Consider the following 20853-nt stretch of genomic DNA (forward strand, 5'->3'; position numbering starts at 1 on the left):
ACAAAGCGAACACCGTAACCAGTCAGCCACGGCCGCTCCTTATTAATATAAGTAGTACTTTTAAAACAAAAAACTGCATTTCGAGACTATTTTATTCAGAGCAGCAAATCGCTGCTACCAAATTGCCTGTTCCATAATTGTGGGATGTTATTGTGCCTCCCACAATTGTGGAACACCTGAATTTAACTGATATTTTCACAAAAAAGTTAGCAGACCATTCATAAAACATTACTAAGCATGAGGAGCAATTCTCTACGAAATCGGTCTTTTTTCTTCAATTTTAATTTTTGTATTTTTTAATCCGTCTGAAACTTTTTTGGTGCCTTCGGTATGCCTAAAGAAGCCATTTTGCATCATTAGTTTGTCCATATAATTTTCCATACAAAGTTGGCAGCTGTCCATACAAAAATGATGTATGAAAATTCAAAAATCGGTATCTTTTGAAGAAATTTTTTGATCGATTTGGTGTCTTCGGCGAAGTTGTAGGCAGGGCTGCGGAGTCAGGTCATATTTCAAGCGACTCCGACTCCGACTCCGACTCCGGCTTTCTGAGTTAAGCCGACTCCGACTCCGACTCCGGCTCCGGCTTTCCACAAATTGGTGACTCCGGCTCCGACTCCGACTCCGGCCTACCAAATCTAGCCGACTCCGACTCCGACTCCGACTCCAGCTTTCCACAAATTGTTGACTCCGGCTCCGACTCCGACTCCGACACCTAATCTGTATTTAAATTATTTAAAAAAATTGAATTAATCACATCACTCACATTTAAGTTCACACTTGCGCGAATACTGTAAACCGGGTTGACATTTATGTTCAGGGTGTTTACAAAATGCAAAATGATAAATACGAATTAATTATACAAAAAGAGTGGTATGGAACCATACTAAGCTTGGTAGATAAGTGTTCGTTGTTCTATGTTACATGTTTTCAGCGTTATTGAAACAAAAATCAAAAATATCTTCAGATTTAAAATGATTGATCACAACAATTTTCTAAGTAAATTTGATTTTTTTTGTTTGAAAAATTGGACTTTTTATTTAACTACTTTCAATTTACATTCATTTTTTAAGTGTATAAGCTAGCTACACTAATTTTTAATTGTCCTTTTTCTAATGAAATATTAAAAGAGAGTTAGCATTCATGATCGAATTGACATATAAAATCAATTTGCATACTTTTAGGCTGGAATTTAAAAGAAACACAAAGATACCCTGGTTTTGAAATAAACAATTTTCAAAGTAATTATTTTTTAAAGCTCTTTTGAATTTATTTGAGAAGACGTACATGGACATTGTGTGATCCAGCCCAGTACACACTTTAAATATATAAATCATGAGAAAATTCAATATTTAAAAAATAAACTAAATTTAAATCAATTATATCACCCCAATTTAAGGTATTTAAAAAATATTATACTTGTTCAACGATATTATTTAAGGATCCACTACACGCTAACATTTTTTGCTTCGACTTTTTTACGGAAATTGTCATAACTCTGAATAGAAAACAGTTAGAGTCCCACTTCTTGTATTAAGTCCTGTAGAAAAGTTATGCAAAGAAATTGGACGAGCTTTCTGGTAAAAATATTTACGAGACTGAAAAATCAAGTCTGTCCTATAATAATTGTCAAAAACCACTTTTTTCAACATTTTTATTTTTAAAACCGCTGTAAGTCACAAGGATTAGACTTAGCCCTAGTAACATTTTTAAACTTACAGGTTTTATGATGGTTCTGGAAACCCTGTTACAACTTAAATAGGCTTTTATGGCCTACTTAAAACCTAAAATGTTACTAGGGAGGACAAAGCTCAATACAGAAACTTTTATGTAAAATTGTCTGGAGAATCGATTCCCGCATTCGGTTTTTTTTAATTTTGACGTTTAGAGCACCTTAAAAAAAATGTTTTCAGTAAATGAGCTTTGTATTTTTTTAGATGAGTTGCTCCATCCTGCATGTTTCGTGATTTTTTTTTGTAACATCTTAGGCTATTTACACAAAAATTTTGAACGAAAATAAATAGTGAGCTTACCCTCAAATTTGACATTTAAATATTTAAATCAAAAAATCTGACAAAGGTGGCGTGTTGTTTTCTTTCGGTGTATTTTTTTTCGGAAAGCCCGATTGAAACTGGGTCAATACATAAAAAAATTGCTTACATAAGCGTCGGATAACATGTCTACAAAGTTTCATTGAAATTGGAGATGGTCCGGTTTAACCGATTCCCTATTTGGCATGGAATTGCTCTATATCAATGATTTAATGATTATTCCAAAATTAGTTGCAACTTATTTTCGATATTTTTTGGCAGTTTCAAATGTTTTCAGCACGACACTTTGATTTATTTTAATTTACATGAAAAATGAGCATGTTGCGTTCCAAGTAGTAGATTGATATAATAGTTAATAATTTATTAGTAGAGTTATACTGTCAATTTTACAAATGTTTAATTTTACTGATAGTGCAACTTTATTTACCTATTAAAAAAATGATTTACTTAAAACCTCCAAGATATTCGCTCTCGGGCAAAAAGATGACGGTGTTTATATTTTTTTAGAAATAGTTTGATAAAATTTGGTCAAATTTTAATTGAAAGAATACAAAAATACAAGCAATAAGAGACAGTAACAAAATATTTTAAAATGTTTAAATTTTTTGACTACACAGCCACAATTGTTTACTATTTTATGAGTTATGACACTATAGTATATTGTATACCAACATTGACAAGAGAGGATTTACAGATTATCATTCAGTGATCTTAGTAAAATAACACAATAAGAGCTTTCCAATCACAATAAAAATGCTTCGAAAACATCATGGCATCTGAAAAATATCTTAAACCAAAAAATAAATCAAATAAAAAATGTCAACGCAGTGCACGCGATTCAATAAATAAATTTAAAAAAATTGAGAATTAACCTGAATTATAACAAATAGTGAACAATAAATAAGTTCATAAATTATATTAAATATTTTGACAACTCCGACTCCAGCTCCGACTCCGGGTCCATCAGAAATTTACGACTCCGGCTCCGACTCCGACTCCAGCTCATACAATTTAGCCGACTCCGACTCCGACTCCGACTCCAGCTAATCGAGTTTTGACGACTCCGACTCCGACTCCGACTCCAGGTCCCCAAAAAGACCCGACTCCACCGACTCCGGCTCCGACTCCGACTCCGACTCCACAGCCCTGGTTGTAGGTATGGATACGGACTACACTGAAAAAAAATGATACACGGTAAAAATAATTTGGTGATTTTTTTATTTAACTTTTTATCACTAAAACTTGATTTGCAAAAAAACACTATTTTTAATTTTTTTTCATTTTTTGATATGTTTTAGAGGACATAAAATGCCAACTTTTCAGAAATTTCCAGGTTGTGCAAAAAATCATTGACCGAGTTATGAATTTTTTAATCAATACCGATTTTTTCAAAAAATCGAAATTTTGGTCGCAAAAAATTTTCAATTTCATTTTTCGATGTAAAATTGAATTTGCAATCAAAAAGTACTTTAGTGAAATTTTGATAAAGTGCACCGTTTACAAGTTATAGCCATTTTTAGGTGACTTTTTTGAAAATAGTCGCAGTTTTTCATTTTTTAAAATTAGTGCACATGTTTGCCCACTTTTGAAAAAAATATTTTTGAAAAGCTGAGAAAATTCTCTATATTTTGCTTCTTCAGACTTTGTTGATACGACCTTTAGTTGCTGAGATATTGCAATGCAAAGGTTTAGAAACAGGAAAATTGATGTTTTCTAAGTCTCACCCAAACAGCCCACCATTTTTCAATGTCGATATCTCAGCAACTAATGGTCCGATTTTCAATGTTAATATATGAAACATTTGTGAAATTTTCCGATCTTTTCGAAAACAATATTTTCAAAATTTTTAAACCAAGACAAACATTTTAAAAGGGCGTAATATTGAATGTTTGGCCCTTTTGAAATGTTAGTCTTGATTTGAAAATTTTGAAAATATTGTATTCGAAAAGATCGGAAAATTTCACAAATGTTTCATATATTAACATTGAAAATCGGACCATTAGTTGCTGAGATATTGACAATAAAAAATGGTGGGCTGTTTGGGTGAGACTTAAAAAACATCAATTTTCCTGTTTTTAAACCTTTGCATTGCAATATCTCAGCAACTAAAGGTCGTATCAACAAAGTCTGAAGAAGCAAAATATAGAGAATTTTCTCAGCTTTTCAAAAATATTTTTTTCAAAAGTGGGCAAACATGTGCACTAATTTTAAAAAATGAAAAACTGCGACTATTTTCAAAAAAGTCACCTAAAAATGGCTATAACTTGTAAACGGTGCACTTTATCAAAATTTCACTAAAGTACTTTTTGATTGCAAATTTGATTTTACATCGAAAAATGAAGTTGAAAAATTTTTGCGACCAAAATTTCGATTTTTTGAAAAAATCGGTATTGATTAAAAAATTCATAACTCGGTCAATGATTTTTTGCACAACCTGGAAATTTCTGAAAAGTTGGCATTTTATGTCCTCTAAAACATATCAAAAAATAAAAAAAAAAACACCAAATTATTTTTACCGTGTATCATTTTTTTTCAGTGTAGTCCGTATCCATACCTACAACTTTGCCGAAGACACCAAATCGATCAAAAAATTCCTTCAAAAGATACCGATTTTTGAATTTTCATACATCATTTTTGTATGGACAGCTGCCAACTTTGTATGGAAAATTATATGGACAAACTAATGATGCAAAATGGCTTCTTTAGGCATACCGAAGGCACCAAAAAAGTTTCAGTCGGATTAAAAAATACAAAAAAAATCGAATGACCGAAATCCTAGAGAACTGCTCTGAGTTTTACTGGTTTCAGAATGTGAAGTCATTATTTTTATAAAAATATGTACCCCTGGAGCGATAAAAAAGATTGTTTACATCGTTAGAAAAAAGTGTCCCGAATTTGTAGATTTCAAGGGTCGAAGTTTTTCTTCAAAAACTTGATATAAAACGATAAAATTTGCAGTTGTTCGATACAGCATTCGAAAGATCGCAAAAACAGCTTTCAAATGAAGGTAAAAGCGAATCATTTCAATGTTCAATTATCGATTTTCTATGATTTTTTAATTGTTTGCTATAGTTTTTAATTTTAGGCTTATTTAATAAAAATAAATTTTACTAGAAAATCACATTATATCATTAAATTAATTTGTTTTATTAAAATACAATTGAAAAACAGTCTATATAAAACTTATATCTTCTTACTGTGTATAACGCTTTCTAAAGCAACCAAATTATTACAGAAAAAAATATCTGGAAACATCACAACTTGTTATAATACTTTTATGTTTTTGAATGATATTTTTCGCCCATATTTTTACAGGAAAAAAATGAACTGGTCGGGATAATTTTATGTTTATGGATGATATTTTTCCGCACCATAGCATGATAATTTGAAGTTTCCCCGGGCAGAAAGTTACATCTTCCTGAAAACTTGTCATGTTCGCAAAAACACAAACATGTCAAGTACCTGTTAACTTCCAGTTAAGAGTTAATCAAACATAAACGCGAACATAATTTACTCTACGCATATCAAAAAATTATCAACTTAAGTTCGTGTTGGAAACTTCAAATTATCATGCTATGGTGCGGAAAAATATCATCCATAAACATAAAATTATCCCGACCAGTTCATTTTTTTCCTGGAAAAATATGGGGCGAAAAATATCATACAAAAACATAAAAGTTTCATAAAAAGTTGTGATGTTTCCAGATATTTTTTTTTCTGTAATATTTTGGTTGCTTTAGAAAGCGTAATACACAGTAAGAAAATATAAGTTTCATATAGACTGTTTTTCAATTGTATTTCAATAAAACCAATTAATTTAATGATATAATGTGATTTTGTGGTAAAATTTATGTTTATTGAACAAGCCTAAAATTAAAAACTCTAGCAAACAAACTGCTGGAAGACTAAACATAATGACAATCTATTTTTTTTTTAATATTTGTATACAGTCCCGGGCGGAAAGTGAGTTGGTGGATATAACTTCAAACTATCTTGGCTTGTTTGTTCGCATCTTGCTGTAAACTCCTCGAGTTATGACGACTTTTGAAACCGACTGCGTATCATGGAAAGTATATTCCATGATCCTACTGCATTATCTACAGTTGATATTGAGCTCTTAGTGGTAGTTTTTTTGGACTTAGCAAAAATTTCGAAAATTTTATTTTTTCCAAAATTTTACCCGAACATCATGAAATGATTATTTTGACTTTATTTCAAATTTATGCTGGACTTAGAAAAATTAGCAGTCACCCGGATAAACGAAAACTATATGAATTCTAGTGAGGACCTTAAAACAACCTTATGAGTTATGGTCACCATTTGTAATAATGTTATTTGGCGGACCTTGATAACTATTTGTCAAATGGTCACCATAAGTAATAGAGTTATTTTAATGTTTGTAATGGTAAACAATTTTCTTGATGACTTTAAAAAACTATTTGAGGATGTTTACTCAAATGGTTACCCTAAATCATAAGGTAATTTTGAAGTTCAAATGGTTCATATTGATTCACGAGTACCATATAGAAACATTAAATAACCATTTAAAAAATAGTTTGCAATTTGCAAAAGCGTTTACCAAATTTGAATAAATTCTGTTTTCAAATGAAATAATTAAACTTTTTTGTCTATAGCTTAATAAGGGGTTGGGTTGGTACTGGAGTAGGATTTGGGCAACTTCCGGAACAAGATTTTGTCTGACTAAGTTGCCGGAAAAGTGTACGATCTACTCAACGATGGTGGGGCTGATAAAAGCAAAGAATTACAAATAAATATCTTTGATAAATAAATAAATAACTTACTCGATTAATAATTCATTGCATGTTGTCATCAGCCGACGCGAAAAAACGCCGTGAGGTTACCTTCCTGGTCCACTTTTTTTGAGTTGCTGAATGTGCCCGATTTTGTAGTTTGGTGTTCCTTGTTGGTCCTCTTGGCGTACGTCCTTCTTGAGGTTACTTCCATTGGCATTCAGCAGCATCGATCTGCTGTTTCTGCCCGTCGACGTCCTGCGCCAGCATCATCTGGCATGTCTGATCGTCAGCCGAAAAAAAATCGAGTTGAATGAATGATTTTGCGCACCTTTGGAGAAAGCTCAAAGTAACCAGACTTACCGCGTAAACGTCCTTGTTTTTGGCGCGCGCTATTTTCCAGATTCCGGTAAGCGGCCTCGTACGCTGCGAGGCAGCGCAGCCGACGAATCGGCAGGGCCTTGGTGGCGTTGCTGGTAGTACCGGAGCGTGTCGCCGAGCATGAGGTCCTGGCCGCTGGCGACGCGGCCTTCTATGTTCTGGAAATTAAAGCGGGATTAGAGCGAGCTGAAAGGTTGTTGCTGCTACGAACTTACTCGAATCTTTTCGAAAATATCCTACGTCTTGGCCAGGAACATCTCCAAGGTGCCGTGCTCGGCCGTGGACAGCGTCGTCAGCACCGACGAGAAGCGGATGTGCGCGTTGGCCACCTCCTTGTATTTTTTGGTTATTTTTTCCGTGCGCAGTGCCGGTTCCTTGAGGGTCGCGTGGTACTCGCCGAGGAATTGTAGCTCGTGCTCGAAGAAGTCGTTCACGTATTTCACGGTTGCGCTCAGGAGAATTTCGTCAGTGGTTTTGCCTATGCGGCGCATCAGCCCGCCAAACACGTCAATCTTCTTCTTCAGATTGGCGCACAGATCCTGGTCGAATTCGAGAAAAACTTTTAAGTGGGAATCGTTCCGGAACACCGGATGGGTGGTCATTTGCGTGAGGAACACTTCGTGTATGGCCACCGGCTTCGTGAATGTCGCCAGATATTCCGCCTCGAGGTCCTCCTTCATCTTTTTAACTCCTTAATCATGTTGCCTCAGCCCTCGCCCAGCCGCTCTCGATACTTGCCACGCTGCGCCAGCAATCACATTTCCTTTGGGAACCCGAGTCACTCCTGCAGGTTTCGATCCGGGTACAGAATGTCCAGGTACGCCGGTCTGTAGTTCCGGATGGAGGCGGCACTCCCGATTATAATCAATTTTGTCGCAACCGTCGCAACACATGAACAGTTGAATGTTTTGATCTGTTTTGTATTTGGGTAAATGACGTTTGAAGCCCTGCGACTGAGGGTACAGTAAGCTGGTAAAATACTGAACTAGATAAGTTAAAAGGTTTGAGTCTTGGCAAAAATCACAAACAAGGTTAATAGATCAGATAAGGTGAGGGAGAAACCGCCTTGAGTCTGGGGTATTAAAAACACCCAAAAAGCAAAAACTGAAAATTTTGTTTATTGGACCTTTTTTTAAAAAAAAAACTCCAGATTTTCCTTTACGCACACCAAAACTTGGCATTGTTGGCCAGTGTTGACCAGTCTCCCAATTTAGGGTCTCTAGTCCACACCCCCTCTCCCCCTAAATAGCAGACTGCCGCTTTTCAAAATATTTCAAAATAAAATGTGAGCAGGAGCGGAGTGATTATTCGTTTATTTTATTTGGAAAGATCACGATATGTCCGTATTAACTTTTCAATAGGGCGAATCCGTAGATGTAAACAAGCGGCCTATCCTATTTATTACTCAACGTGAACTGTCACTAGAGCTAGTGGGATGATTATTTGTTTACATCTACAGATTCGCCCTATTGAAAAGTAAATACGGAAGTTTTGTTTAACTTTCGTCTAAAACATGTTAATGGGCTTTTGAGGACTTGTGAACCATCAGTATATCCACAAGTAAGTGAATTCATGCATTAGTAATAAGCAGAAAAGGCTGCTTGTTTACAATTCTACATTGGCCCATTTACATAGTTTCGCTTGAATTAATTTTCCCATTTCCCCCAAAATTTCGTTACCTTCAATAAAACCTCCTTCATAATTTAAAACAGTGACTTTTTCAGTCACAGGGATTCTCACCTGACCTGCAGGTTAAACTCGCTGGCTGTCAAAGCTGTCAAACAAGTTTAGAAAACTTAGCTGAAACAAGTTGCTATTTACTTTTATTTTAAATTTGAACAAAAATTTACACCTCAATTTTACCTTTTTCAACGATATGCTGCGAACTAACAGTATTCTGCTCAAACTTACAAAAACCGGAAAGGTTCTGGTTCAAATATACCGACGCCGAGTGAAGCACCAGTCGAGGTTGTAGTGGGCAGTCAAGGGAAAGCCATCTCATCAGGAAGAAAATGCAGAAAGCCGTACGCATTGGCACATCTGGTTGCCGTACCGCCGGAAATCTTCGGAGAGCTTGCAAAACTTTTCTATCTGTGCCCTGTCGGCGAGGAAGGGTCAGATCCGGTTAAAAACGAGCTGCTCACCTTAGTCGAAGACATTGTCCAACTTGAAGCCGCTGCGAATTAGAAATAGCTTGGAATTCCCGTTGGCGTAAAAGTGCCGTCGAAGCTGGCAAGCATAAAATTCTGCTTAACACCAAGAATGGCCAGCAGATCACTGGTGGCATTGGGCGCCGCTGGCCAGGCACGTCCCGGTTCCTCACTAAAAACGGACAGCAATTATTAAAACGTGAAGTTTGATTAAGTTTTTTGGGTTTCATTTCATGTTGTTTTTATACTCATATTTTACGGTTTTCTGAGCATCAGCCGAAACTAGCAAGTTCCAGTTTGAATCCATGATTGTTTTGCCGAAATCGACGTGATTTTTGTAGCAAAATTCCGAATTTATCTTAAAAACGTTACTTAATCCACCTTTAGGTGGTTGGTGCCTTCCTCATATTCATAAAGTCAATACATTCAGTAAAAAAAAGCAACATTCCCCCTGGACATGTTTAACAAATCAACTTTATTACTCATTTCTTTTGATATGGTTCGCAGACTATCAATATTTCTGGCTCATCGGCAAGGTCTGATAAAAAAACCTATCCAACGATAGTTCGCATGGAAGATTCAGACAATATTTTTATCACAATATCTGAAATCAAACCTCTAAAAAGTGTATAAATAACACTTAAGTGCCAATAACTTTTAATAGGGTTGTCAGATCCTTGATGTTTTAGGCTCATTTGAAAGGTCTTTCGATTATCTAACTAACGATGGGTCGCATGATGGACCCGGACATCATTTTTACTGAAATATCTGAGATCCGGCCTCCAAAAAGTGTATAAATAACACTTAAGTGCCAATAACTTTTGATAGGATTGTCAGATCCTTGATGTTTTAGGCTCATTTGAAAGGTCTTTCGATTATCTAACTAACAATGGGTCGCATGATGGACCCGGACATCATTTTTACTGAAATATCTGAGATCCGGCCTCCAAAAAGTGTATAAATAACACTTAAGTGCCAATAACTTTTTATAGGATTGTCAGATCCTTGATGTTTTAGGCTCATTTGAAAGGTCTTTCGATTATCTAACTAACGATGGGTCGCATGATGGACCCGGACATCATTTTTACTGAAATATCTGAGATCCGGCCTCCAAAAAGTGTATAAATAACACTTAAGTGCCAATAACTTTTGATAGGATTGTCAGATCCTTGATGTTTTAGGCTCATTTGAAAGGTCTTTCGATTATCTAACTAACGATGGGTCGCATGATGGACCCGGACATCATTTTCATTGAAATATCTGAGATCCGGCCTCCAAAAAGTGTATAAATAACACTTAAGTGCTAATAACTTTTGATAGGGTTATCAGATCTTCAATGTTTTGGGGTCATTGGAAAGGTCTTTTTAATACCTTTCTGAAAATGTATAACATAACTGGGTTTCTTACAAAAACGTCAAAAACCACCCTTTTTACAATCTTCCGGACATACACCAAAATCGGTTTTTTAGCATAACTTTTGAAGTACTTTACTAAACTTCATAATTTTCAATAGGGACTTATGGGACCCCAAGACAAATCGAATGAAACCAAAACGGTCCAAATCGGTTAAGCCAGTGCTGAGATAATCGAGTGCATATTATTTGGTGCACAGACCCACATCCCTACACACACACACACACACACACACACACACACACACACACACACACACACACACACACACACACACACACACACACACACACACACACACACACACACACACACACACACACACACACACACACACACACACACACACACACACACACACACAGACATTTGCTCAGAATTTGATTCTGAGTCGATAGGTATACGTGAAGGTGGGTCTACGAGGTCAAATTAAGAAGTTCATTTTTCGAGTGATTTTATAGCCTTTCCTCAGTAAGGTGAGGAAGGCAAAACACTTCCACTTCAATGCACAACAAACATCAGACCATCAACCTGATTTGTTTTTGTCTTCAGCTTGAGGTGTGATTTCGCAAAACAAACTTTTTATTGAAATAAGTTTACATTTAGAAAATTTTACGTTACAAATACAATTACATGCCTTTCAACTTTTCAAATTTACGATTTACCAAGTTAGGTGGACATCATTTGGCTTACTTGACCCTGGATTTCACCCACATTTGAGCTGCCAAAGAAAGCCAATCTGGAGTTTACCAATTTTAATTGACAGAATCTATACCAACAAAAAGCGAAAACAAACGGAGGAGCTCAAGAACAAAAAGGCTCGAAAATTACGGTTCCTTTTGATGCGCTACAATTCCTTTGAGTTTCGTTAACGATTCAATTTTAAGCATATCATGTTTGTGATAATTGTTACTTTATTTCAATTGTATGAGCGAATCATTTTTCAACAGTTGATAATTTTGGATTTACGGCATATTTGCGAGAGCAGGTAACGAACGTAGCGAGAGAAGAGAAAAGAAAGAGTGCGCCAGGCAGAGTATTATTACTTTGCTTTGCGCGCTCTCTCGTTTCTGTTCTCTCGCTATGCTCGTTACCTGCACTCGTTGCAGGCTGGCGCAGGCAAAAACAGTCTGAAGTGAAATGTTTGTGCGGCTGGTTGTTGTCTACGTTTTGTGCGCAGGTATAATTTTCAAACAAATCATTTGATTTCCCAGATACTTTGTTTACTTTTTTCTTGTTGATCATTTCAGCGCCGTGGAGAACTTGAAACAACGGAACAGATGGTGCTGGAGGATTCGGCGGCAGCCGACCGACAAAACAAAATCGAAGCGAACGCACGATTGGCATTAATCAAGGAAATCATTTGAATCATCAGATAAGTACACATATTTGAATGTTACATTCTACTCGATACTTTGTGATTTTTTTCTTATTTTTTCAGGTTTGGACGACTTTGGCAGTATGATCAAACGAACAGAATCGGCAATCAACTAGAATTAGAGCCGAAAAAGTTCAAATATTATTGTTGTGAACCATCCGTCAAAAAGTGAACAAATTTGTATGATAAACTTTAATTTATCGTTTGATAACCATGTATCAAAAAGTAAAAACTGGTCGGCATTGTTCGACAAACCTTAAATAACCATTTGAAAACTATTTCTCAAATAGTGAAACTGGGAAAAAATGTAGGATTAACCTTAAATAACCATATGAAAATTATTTCCAAAATAGTAGCGCTAGGTAAAAATAGCAAGAAACACCCTAAAAAACCATTTACAAACCCTTTCTAAAATAGTAGACGCAAGGTTAAAATTTGTAAGAAAAACCTTAAAATACCTTTTAAAAACCATTTCTCAAACAGTAAAAACCGAGAGAAAAAGGTCGCTTTTTCGCGGAAATTTACTTTATTTTTACCATTACACAAATGGTAATCTTACGAAACGTTGTTCGGAGATTTTTAAAGTTACCGTTGCTAACCACCCTCAATTCAGATGGTCGAACTTTATGAAAAATGGTAGGGTACCATTTCCGATATGGTATTTTTAAGGTTTTCCTACCATTTTTCAAATAGTGGTTACGATCTCTGAAATGGTGAGAAAACCATTTAACAAAAAGTTTTTTTAAAGTTCTCGTTTATGCGGGCACTGACATAATTTTCAATTTCCGACACTTAGAATAATGTTCATGAGCTGATATTTTAAAGTTTGATTTTATTTATGCTGGACTTTGACATTTTTGCGTATATTTTTCAATTCTTTACTTTTACAGAAAAAGCATTTTTTTTTGGGACTTAGAAAATTTTTGGGAGTTTGGAAACATGATAAATTATTTTGATGTTTATTTTTGCTTTGAACCAAAATTTCGGAAAAATCGACGAAATTACAGGAAATTTTTGTCCGATTTTTACAAAAACATCAGTTTGTTTCTAAAATAATGTCCCTAACAAAACGTCTTCATTGAAATTTTGAAATTCGAAAGTCGGTTTTTAATAATTATTGATATACCCCCTAGAAAAATCGTTCCGGCACTTAGAAAATTTACGGGATCCGTATCACGACAAAATTTTTGGTACAATTTATTTGATTTTTTGGCCTTAGCAAAATTTTGGCTTTCGACCAGTAAAATATTTTCAACACTTAAAATTTTTCGAGAACAGGAAACTGAAAAAAAATTGGGACTTAGAAATTTTTTGGGAGTTTAGAAACATGATAAATTATGTTGATGTTTATTTTTGCTTTGAACCAAAATTTCGGAAAAATCGTCGAAATTACAGGAAATGTTCGTCCGATTTTTACAAAAACATCAGTTTGTTCCTAAAATAATGTCCCTAACAAAACGTTTTCATTGAAATTTTGAAATTCGAAAGTTGGTTTTTAATAATTATTGATATACCCCCTACAAAAATCGTTCCGGCACTTAGAAAATTTACGGGATCCGTATCACGACAAGATTTTTGGTAGAATTTATTTGATTTTTTGGACTTAGCAAAATTTTGGCTTTCGGCTAGTAAAATATTTTCAACACTTAGAAATTTTTAGAGATGAGGAAACCGAAAAAAATTGGGACCTTGAAAATTTTTGGGAATTTGGAAACATGATAAAATATTTTGATGTTTATTTTTGCTTTGAACCAAAATTTCGGAAAATTCGTCGAAATTACAGGAAATTTTCGTCCGATTTTTGAAAAAACATCAGTTTGTTCCTAAAATAATGTCCCTAACAAAACGTCTTCATTGAAATTTTGAAATTCGAAAGTCGGTTTTTAATAATTATTGACATACCCCCTCAAAAATCGTTCCGGCACTTAGAAAATTTACGGGATCCGTATCACGACAAGATTTTTGGTAGAATTTATTAGATTTTCAGGACTTTGCGAAATTTTTGCTCTCATCCAGTTGAAAATTTTTCAACATTTTGAAAAATTATTTTGATAAGAAACATTACCAGGCTTTTTGAAATTTTACTGTGGATTTTTGGACTTATGCAATTTTAGGAATATTTTCATAAACTTTTATTTTTAATTAAAAAAAAATGGAATATAGAGACTTTGGATTTTTCGTGATTTGGAAAATTATTGTGACATTTTGGCGATTAAACGCTTTCTCCACAATTTTTTAATGAGTTTTTAAAGTAAAATAATTTTTCAACTTTGAAAAATCTTGTTTTGATGTAAGTGCGTATATTCCTGCAATATTACTCATATTTGTGAAGAGGAAGAAGGGGGGTCTGAATTGTGGCGGGGTGCATTAAAAACCAATAAAATTATTTTTGGGATCAAAATCTACTTTATGAACTTGATATGATTTTTGGAAGATTTCATTTGTTTGCTACTATAAACTCAACTTGATGTGGCATTGTTGGTCAAATAAACTCAACAAGATTTTTCGCAGATACGCCTCGAACAATTTATGTTCGTGGCCATGTTCGGTTATCTCTTAACCATACCCTGGGGTGAACTTGACTTGTTCGTGTTTTTACGAACATGGGTAGATTTTTCCAAGATGCAACTTTCTGCCCGGGGTCATTCCTCATATTCGGAACAGTTTACAGATCGGCCAATATTCAAAAAATCATAGAAAATCGATAATTGAACATAATGATTCGCTTTTACCTTCATTTGCCGTATAATTCGAATTATGTTATTGCAATAACAGAGCAATAACAATTTGAGTTATTTTTCGAACAAATCTTTGTTATGGAAATTTGTTATTTTAACAACTAATCCGATCATCCCAATAACGGATTTTGATCTTCTCACAATATCAAAAACTGACCTTCCCCAGTTATTTCCGTCTGCTCGGGATAGTACGTTGTCGGTAATAATAAGAGCAAAATTTGCAGATTTTAAACTCTGTGTACCGTCATCTTGGGCGAATCGGGACTACAGTCTGAATAGGGACAGCAGTTTTTAGAGAGCGATGCACTATTCTAGATGTTCTGTGTCTGTTCTATCCGAAATTAATCAAAAATATCCAAATATTATACAGTATCAAGGCTTAAACAGCTCTCCCAATTCGTCCCATGTGTCCCATTTCGCCCCAGATGACAGTACAACATCCGGTCGAAAATGTCGATATTATTATACTTACAAGTACAAGTAATTAAGATACTCCACACCTTTACTGTATTCCAACCACACTTCATGGTAACGATGCAACAAATCATTCCCTAGATTGCTTTCTGTTGTACATAACGACGATGGCGTCACCTTAGTGTTTAGCAAGTTTTTGACATGCTCTTCCAAAAACGATTTCGTTACAGCGTATAACTTGTCAGCCAATGGCTCAGGATGAGCGACACATATTGTGTAAATATCACTGAAATACAATTGAAGTCTGGATTAATACGTATTTATGGTCTTATGGGACGTGAGCGTACTGTGAGCCAAAGTTGTTTTACGGTATCGATAATATCTCAAAATGTTTTAATGATTACGGATTTTGCCCTAATCAGAGTAGTAAAAAAGTTGTTGTTAATTCTTTTATTTCTGGTGGCTTGGTCATTCGCTTCCCTACGGAGTTATTGTGGATTGAGGCCAAAATGGAACAAAAAATCAAAAATAATATTACTATAATGACAAAAGAACCCTTCACCAACTTGTTGTCGTTTATTTATTACGGGTACTTGTTGCCCAAATGAACTTAAAACTAATGAAAAAGTTCAATTTGTAGAACAATTATGGATTAAAATTTTCGTTTTTAACCTTCCTACGGTATTTGGGTCCTTTTCGGCCTTTATGAAAATTAAATTTGCCATTACTATTGCTATACAGCAATTCCATTTGAAAAGAGCCTAAACCAAAAAAAAAGTTCTCCGATCGGGCTCAAATTTTTTCTGGGCGTTCCTTGGCCAAAACAATTAGACCCGTATTTTTTTGTTTGGCCATTAGGGTGAACTACATCGTGCTAGGGTGGTCCGAAAAATGGCAATTTTCGTCATTTTTCGCAAAAACCACTTTTTTCGAAAAATCATATCTCCGCGCCAATTCATCCGATTTTAGCTGTCTTAGACGCAAAAGAAAGGTGATGAGTTTGATTTGAGAAAAATAGTAAGAAGTTCCAAAAATCTAGCTTAACTATTGAAAAAGTCGTATGAAAACTTAAAATGGCGTTTTGACCGTGTCTGGACCAAAGAGCCTATGTCTGAAAATATTTTTATCGGATTCCTCGGAAAATTTCACATAAAATATAAAAAAATTGGCGATGTCGAACCGTACGTTTACAAGATATGATTTTTTGAAAATAAAAAACTGAGTTTTTCGACGCGCCATGCGCAAAAACAGGAAAATGACGAAATCGGCAAAAAATCAACTTTTTTCACTAAAACTGCGATAACTTAAAAATTTCAGCGATGACCTATACATGTCTGGGTATCCAAATTTTTGTAATTGAAAGACGCAAAAATTTTGAGCCCGATCGGAGAACTTTTTTTTCGGTTTAGGCTCTTTTCAAATGGAATTGCTGTTATATATATTTTAGAGCATTGAAATTTTCTGACGTTAAATTTATAGTATAAATACACATTTCACAACACAAATAAACCTCGGACGACCCCCAGAGGAGCGTCCATAACAAAAGTTACTTTAAAGGTATTGGGGGCGTTTTCGACCCCAAACTTTTAAACAGGGCTGTGGAGTCGGAGCCGGAGTCGGTGGAGTCGGGTCTTTTTGGGGACCTGGAGTCGGAGTCGGAGTCGGAGTCGTAAAAACTCGAACAGCTGGAGTCGGAGTCGGAACCGGAGTCGGCTAAATTTTTATGAGCTTGAGTCGGAGTCGGAGCCGAATATTTCTGATAAACCGGAGCACAGTGGATCCTCTTCGAACAAAGGTGTGACAAAATTAAAAAATGTCAGGTATTCTACCAAATATGTCATATTAGGGTAATATAAAATGAAAATGAAAACAGGAAAATTGATGTTTTTTGAGTCTAACCCAAACAGCCCACCATTTTTCAATGTCGATATCTCAGCAACGAATGGTCCGATTTTCAATGTTAATATATGAAACATTTGTAAAATTTTCCGATCTTTTCAAAAACAATATTTTCAAAATTTTCAAATCAAGACTAACATTTTAAAAGGGCGTACTATTGAATGTTAAGCCAAATGTTTCATATATTAACATTGAAAATCGGACCATTAGTTGATGAGATATCGACATTGAAAAATAGTGGGCTGTTTGGGTGAGACTTAAAAAACATCAATTTTCCTGTTTTTAAACCTTTGCATTGCAATATCTCAGCAACTAAAGGTCGTATCAACAAAGTCCGAAGAAGCAAAATATAGAGAATTTTCTCAGCTTTTCAAAAATATTTTTTCCAAAAGTGGGCAAATATGTGCACAAATTAAAAAAAATGAAAAACTGCGACTATTTTCAAAAAAGTCACCTAAAAATGGATTTAACATGAAAACGGTGCACTTTATCAAAAATTCACTAAAGTACTTTTTGATTGCAAATTCGATTTTACATCGAAAAATGAAATTGAAAAATTTTTGCGACCAATATTTCGATTTTTTGAAAAAATCAGTGCTGATTCAAAAATTCATAACTCGCTCAATGATTTTTTGCACAACCTGGAAATTTCTGAAAAGTTGACATTTTATGTCCTCTAAAACATATCAAAAAATAAAAAAAAATAAAAATAGTGTTTTTTTGCAAATCAAGTTTTAGTGATAAAAAGTTAAATAAAAAAATCACCAAATTTTTTTTACCGTGTATCATTTTTTTCCAGTGTAGTCCGTATCCATACCTGCAACTTTGCCGAAGACACCAAATCGATCAAAAAATTCCTTCAAAAGATACAGATTATTGAATTTGCATACATCATTTTTGTATGGACAGCTGCCAAATTTGTATGGAAAATTATATGGACAAACTAATGATGCAAAATGGCTTCTTTGGGCATACCGAAGGCACCAAAAAAGTTTCAGCCGGATTAAAAAATACAAAAAAAATCGAATGACCGAAATCCTAGAGAACTGCTCATCTTCCCTCTTCTCTTCATCCACGACTAGAGCCAAGGTCTGCTCTGCTTTTTATGTACTAAGCTGCACATAAAAATATGTTAGGTAAAAACTGCTTTTAGGAAGACTTTTTGGAAGATTTTTTGGGACAGTTGAAAAAAAATCTTGCATGGTTAGGATTCCCACAAGAAAATCTATCGTACCAAAAAAAAGTATGTACCGTCATCAAGGGTGAGATTGGGTCATAGAAATTTTAGAAATTTTGTATGACTGTATCTCACCCACCAGACCCAATGTCACCCTGATGACGGTATTCATTAAAATGTTTGCAATTGCTCATTAACTATGTTTATCACTGCCCGCATCACTTTGTTCCAATAATTCTCCACGCAGATACACATCGTAGCTTGTGTGCTATCTTGTGACACGTCCTTTCTTTTTCAGCAGACGGGTCAAAAGATAGCACACAAGCCCATGTGAAATTTTACAATAAAAAGTATTTTCGCCGTTGAAGTTTTCAGTCATTCCAAGAGGAATATTTAACCAAGTCATAAAATAGACGCGGGAGAGGGGAGGGGGGGTTTGGTACACTAAGAAATCCAAAATCCAGTATAATATGAAGAAAGATCATAAGGCGATTGCCATATCTGACTTTTTGATCCGATTCGTGAATAGAGTAGAGTAGATCCACTTTGACTTTTTTTAGAAACGTGCTAATTTTGATCTTTCGAGCAAGTATGCTATACACAGTCTGAAAGTACATTAAATTTCACGCCAGAAACTGCATACGCGACTTTGGTCACACCCGTACAAAATTGTTCCTGAAGGGTTGAAATTCGAAAAAATCTTGAAAATAGTTAATGCTTTCTTTTGTTTGAAAAGCTAAACAGGGGGGAGGGGTCAATCGAAATTTCAAGAACAGTAAAATTAACAACTTTCAAACACCTTTCGAATGCAGCCAGAAGAATCAAATTTGGTTGTAAATTGGCTGAGTTATGCAAGTTTTAAGAAAAAATATTTTTGGCGAATTTTAAAGTTTCAGCTACTAGAAATAACAAAAATGTTTGCACTCTCAAAGCCGCCAAAAATTCAAATTCCATCCAATCTTGCTCAAAATTTGGGAAAGAGTTTTTGAAGGTATGAGAAAAAAAATAGAAAAATATTAACACTACTGAAATTTAACTTTAATTTTTTGATTTTTGTCACACCTGGATCCACTGTGCGGAGTCGGAGTCGGAGTTAGCTAAAATTCAACAAAAATTTTTTTTTTATTGTTTGTTGTTGTTATTGTTATAATGCAGGTTAATTCACAAACCTTCGTATATTTTCAATTGTTCTTTGAGTCGCATGCACTATTATTTATTTTATGAAAGAGATTTATCAATGCTATTATGTTTTGAAGCAATTTTATTATAATTGGAATGCTTCAATTCGTCCCGCCCGTGTGGATCAATCGGACCGCGCACTGGACTCACAATCCAGAGGTCGCCGGTTCGAATCCCGCGGCGGGCGCTCTAAAATTCTTTGTGTAAATATGGGTATTCGGCGCCGTCGCTCCGTGCCATACTTTCATACACTTAGGAGCCCAGGGCGGCGAAGTCCTTGTAGATAAAAAGGAAGACACTAGTGGTTGGTACTAGCAATGGTGGCCGACAGTTATAAAGTCAACTTCGTTTTCATGCTTCAATTGTGTTATTTCACTATGATCATTGAATGATAACCTGTTAATTCTCTCATACCCAAGTATGTAGTATCATAACTAAAATAATAAACAATATTGGTTTTGTAGTCAGAAATATTCAATTGATTCTTGATTACTTCTTTTTGCTTATATTTATGTACCCTTTCAATTCAAATTTAACAAAATTTAAAAGTTTTTTTTTCTGAAAAAAAATCACACACAATCATTTTTTAGGAAAAAAGTTGTGAGGTACATAAAAAGATGGAAAATAATAATCACTATTTGTAACTGTATGTATGTATGTATGTATGATCCCCATACCCGCAGGCAACTTGGTCCCGAAACACATGTGAGCGCTAGGTGAACAATTCGATCATCTTTTACTCCGTAATCTGTACACCCACGTGCATAAGTTTTTTTGCACGAATTTTAATGCTACAAATACCGGCGCATAGAACAAAATGGTTTCCCGCTTCCCTCCCCAAGCGCCGGAAATTTGTAGCGGGTGTAGGGAGACTTTTCATAGACGCCCTTGTTCCCATCACGTCACTGAGGGTATGGAGCGACGAGAAATTAATAAGCATGCCCCCCCAGTCGAACCTTCATTAGAGAAGCAGGCAATCCACAACTCACAGCGAACGACCAAGGGAACACCCTACCGCGTATTTAGTGGAAATTGGCGTAGTTAGTCTTGAGTGGAATGAGTGAATGTTAGCGTATAAGTGAAAGTTTTTTTTTTTTGTATTATAACAAGAACGGGCTCACCAAATTATGTATCTTCAATACCAGCTTCATCTTCAGTATCAGGAGTGGTCCGATTTGATAAACTTGAGATCCGTGGACAAACTTGAAACAGCCAGATGATTGATGATACGAATTTTCGACGAGTTGAAATCCGGAAAGCAGCTCAATTTTTTGCAACAGGCTCGGAAAATCCAGAAAGATGTGCTTTGTTTTGTTTGTTTT

At 35.1% G+C, this 20853-nt stretch overlaps 1 long non-coding RNA gene and 1 pseudogene across 1 annotated transcript in view; both read right to left on the reverse strand.

Annotated features, from left to right (window-relative positions):
* Positions 1 to 5609: 5609 nt before the first annotated feature.
* LOC120432020 (sorting nexin-32-like) lies at positions 5610 to 8883 on the reverse strand (annotated as a pseudogene).
* A 106-nt stretch (positions 8884 to 8989) lies between these two features.
* LOC128092598 (uncharacterized) overlaps positions 8990 to 20853 on the reverse strand; it is a 27959-nt gene continuing 16095 nt past the window's right edge. The window contains exons 2-3 of the long non-coding RNA XR_008211917.1: positions 15335 to 15562; positions 8990 to 9505 (exon numbers count right to left, since the gene is read on the reverse strand). This is a non-coding gene — a long non-coding RNA (uncharacterized LOC128092598). The remainder of the gene's footprint in view (positions 9506 to 15334; positions 15563 to 20853) is intronic.

This window comes from Culex pipiens, chromosome 1 (assembly GCF_016801865.2).
Source record: "Culex pipiens pallens isolate TS chromosome 1, TS_CPP_V2, whole genome shotgun sequence".
NCBI lineage: Eukaryota > Metazoa > Arthropoda > Insecta > Diptera > Culicidae > Culex > Culex pipiens.